Genomic DNA, 4,328 nt, shown 5'->3' on the forward strand with positions numbered 1-4,328 from the left:
TAAAAATTAATAAAAATGATTAATATGCTACCAACTAATATATTACAAATACAATTAATACACAATAAAATTAATTTTCTAATTCTTATTTTTCAGCTCTGTTTTGGTTATTCTCACATGCTAATTCCACAAATAATTTTAGAGTCACTTTTACCAAGTTTCTCAAAAAAAGACCTGCTAGGAATTTGATGTTTTTGCATTGTATTTATAGCTTAGTCTGTATTAACATTTTAACATAATTTTTCTTTCCATATTTACAATGTCTTTCTGTAAAGTTTTATAATTCTCTTAATATAAAGCAAACATTTCTTGTTAATTTTTATTTTGTGAATGAAAAATTACTTTATCTGTCATAGTTTCTAACTAGTTATTGCAGGCAAGTAAGAAAATTATTATATTTGCATATTTGTACTTTATATAAATAATCTACTGAATTCTTTCATGTTTCTAATAGTTTTTCAGTTGCCTCACTTGGGTTTTCAAGACTATAATCTTTATAATCGGCAAATAATGATACTTCTGCCTCTTCCTACCCAATATTTATGCTTCTTATCTCATTCTCCCATCTAATTACATTGGTGAGTGCTTCAAGAACAATCATTAAATAATTGTGATGATAACAAGTACCCTTGTCTTGTTCCTGACTTGAATGACACTACTTCTAGGTTTTTACCAGTAAGTATTATGCTGGCTGTTAGTTTGTGAAGCACAAAATATGTATATCTTTTTAAAATATATGGCTTACAAAGTTATATCCTATTACTACAATATTCTACATTAAGATCTTTTAAAAAGTCAAGTTTTTTTTTCTTTTTGGGGGGGTTGTGTGGCAAATATTGAAATAATTATGTGGTTCTAATTCTCTGACCTATTTATACGATAAGGTTTCTTAATAAATTATTACTGAACTATATTCAGAAGTCTGGAATCACCCCCCACCCCGACTTGCTAATAATATGCTCTTATTTTATTATACTATTCAAATAGTAGAATATGCTAATATTTTATTTGGTATTTTGCATCTCATTCATAAATGAGATTAGTCTGTAGTTTTTCTTTCTCTGCCATTTTTGCAATCCTTTGGTATCATTAGTGTGCCAGCTTTGTGAAAAGACATCTTTCCTTAAGCTCTGATACAATTAAATGCCCACAATTCCATCACTACATGGAAAGCCATCTGGTCCTGACCTTGAAGTCCCACTTCCTTAACCACTTTTTCGCAGCAAAATAGGCTTCATATCACTTTGTAGAAAAATGAAATCTGAAGTTTTGTAGATTTATATATTTTTAGGGAATGGTTTTATTACCCAGGTTTTCAAATTTATTAGCATAAGATCATAGTATTGTTTAGTATTTTACACTTTCTTGCTTAGATATTTTTCAGGTGCTCATACCATTTACATTTATTGTTATAGTGTATATGTTTGGCCTTAGGTCAGTCTTCAGATGCTATGTTTTATGAGTTTAATAGTTTCTTTTTGCCTTCTTCGTTACTGTTTTTTTTTTTTTTTTTTTTTTTTTTGTCACAGTAGAGATTGCTTATCTAGAAGCCTAAACATTGGAAACATCCAAACTTCAGAATTGTTCTGTAAGTCTGCACTGTCATGGTAGCCCAATCCAAACAACACGTGCAAGATATGAGGTTATAATGGATGAGAAACCATTTTTAGAAGTTATTTCATGTTGTAAAATATTTCGTAAATTTCATGAAGAAAATAGTGATTTGTTGCTAAGAAGGAAATGCTCTCTCTTTACACACGGAGAGAAATCTGAGAAGGAAAAGATCAGCAAGGGCAAGTAGACACCTCTTTCCAAAAGCACTTATTACTTCATTCTATTTTCTGGTTTGCAAAATTGTTACAACTTATCCTGATAACTACTGATTTTGCCACTATATGAAGATCAACAGGATTTCTTGAATATAATTTTCACATATTTACATTCTTGTGTGATGCCCCTTCCTCTTTCCCTGCATTTTTAAGGAAATAGGTATGCATTTCACACAAAAATTTAAGTAAAATGTATTCATTGTGTTTATATTACTAAATACTTAAGATTTTACATAATGCTAGCTTTTCTGCTTTCAGGTAAGTGTGGATATTTTTAACTGATGCAAAATTATGAGAGACAATTCAATATTCAATTGTTTGGCATGATATATTTACATTATTTATAATAAAAAGTGATATTCAAAATATACATATTTTTAAAGATCATTAATTTCTTAACTTGCTTTTTTCTATATTACATACCATATTTATATATTAAAATTTCTTCTTTGCTTATTTAGCTCTTTTGGAATTTAAATATGTTAAATGTCATCAATCTAGAATAGGTGAAGTCTTGGATATTCTGGATAAAATATCTTCTCCCATAAATAATCTTTGTTTCCACTGCCCTTAACCCTCCCTTTCCTCCTACCAGCCCTGCCAGCATTATATTATTAAAGATATATGTTTTTCATTCTGGTGAATTTTATAACTTTAAATAATATATATACATAAGCCTATATTTCTCAATTATCAATTTCAAAAATTAAAATTGCTATTAACTAACTCTTGGTTGACGAGGAGGAAATTTGCTCACTTTACATCTCTTGTAGTTTCTCTTTCCCGCTAGCTAATTTTCATTAATAACTATGGAATGTTGAGTCCATTATGTTATTTTTAAAATAACATATTTTAAAAATATTTAACTTTTAACATATTTAAAAAATATTTTATTTTAAAATTATTTAACTTTTATTTCAAGATTTTAAAGATCTACTTTATATTTTATAATTGCATAGGTGTAATTAGCAGCCATTATTCAGACTTAATTAAATGATTACATTCATTTACCTGGAATCCTTATATTCCCAAGCTTCTCTATCTCCTAGTTGTTTATTTTTACTTAAGTTTTGATTGGATAGATTATATTTATCAAATATATTTTTTTCAGGGAGGAATTGTAGATAGTGTCTTTTGAATATTTACATATTTGAGAATTTTATTGTTATCTTTACATGCAGAAAAACAACTTGTCTGGGCCACACAATTTTCCTCTGAAAATGCTTCAATCATTGCTTTCCTGTCCCCTGGCCTTAAATGTTGCTACCCAGCAGTATGAGGCCAGCCTGCTAGTTCCCTCCTTTGATTTACTTCATCAGCCTCGATGTTAGAAGGATTCTTTTTCTATTCCTGAAGTTCAGTAATTTCAGCAGGAAATGTCTTGGATTAATTATAGTATATTAATTGTATTACTCTGAAGATTCAGCTCTTCTGTGACTTCAGAAAATTTTTCTTCTATTATATCTTTGAATATCTGTTTTTTTCTCTCCTTCAGGGAGAACAATTACCTATATTTTGTAACAACTTGGCTATTTTCCACATCTACTAACTTCTCTGTAATAATTTTAGATTTTCTTTCCCTGTTCCTGTTCCTTCAATGTGATTTTCTCAAGTCTATCAACCAGATCATTGACTCAGTTTTCTGCACAGCTAATTTTGCTCCTTGGTGTTTCTAGATAAAATTATTTTTCTCCTTTACCTCTGCCAGCTTCCTTTAAATTTCATCATTTGCTGATTCTCTTATCTTTAATAGCATCTCTCATAGAATCCATGTTCTCTTTAATTATGTCTAAGTATGCAGCACTTATTTTATCAAATTTTCTCCTGCTTGTTGCTCTTTCAATGGTGTCTTTTCTTTGTTTTTAGTAGTCCCTCTCTCCCTTCCTCCTTTTCTTCCTTCCTTTCTCTCTTTCTTCCTCCTTCACTTCCCTCGCTTCCCTCCCTCCCTCCCTTCCCTCCCACCCTTCCTTCCCTCCCTCACTCCCTGCTTCCTATACAATCCTATACAATAATTATCACATAGGTCACATAGCTTTTTTTGCCCCTGGTTACTGATCTTTAACCCATGGCAGTTTTATATTCTGGCCTGTGATTTGCCCCAAAATTGTGTGGATGGATTTTTTTTTAATTTTTATTCCTATTTACTTAGGCTTGCTTTTTTTTTCTTCTTTTTTTTTTTTAATACTTCTCCCTTGGAAAATTAGCTGGAAGGTTGGGATATAATGCCCTGAAGCTTCTTGTTCTTTTCTTTCCCAACCACCTATAGGGAATGGTGAGGTGGCATGGGGTCCTGAACAGCTAAAGCAGGAAAACTTTCTTCTCTCACTCTCTCTTATGTATATATACCCTTGAGTATTTTTGTTGATAATATGGTATTTTATGCCCAGCCTCTTCGCTGAATTGGAGAAATGTCCTCTTCTGTCTTTAATCTGTACTTGGACTTTTCTCCCTACTGCAGGGTGAACCACACACTTATTGTTGTGTGAAGACCTTGCCTTA

The sequence above is a fragment of the Rhinolophus sinicus genome, chromosome 3, assembly GCF_057876585.1.
Source record: "Rhinolophus sinicus isolate RSI-liver-muscle chromosome 3, RSI-T2T, whole genome shotgun sequence".
Lineage (NCBI taxonomy): Eukaryota > Metazoa > Chordata > Mammalia > Chiroptera > Rhinolophidae > Rhinolophus > Rhinolophus sinicus.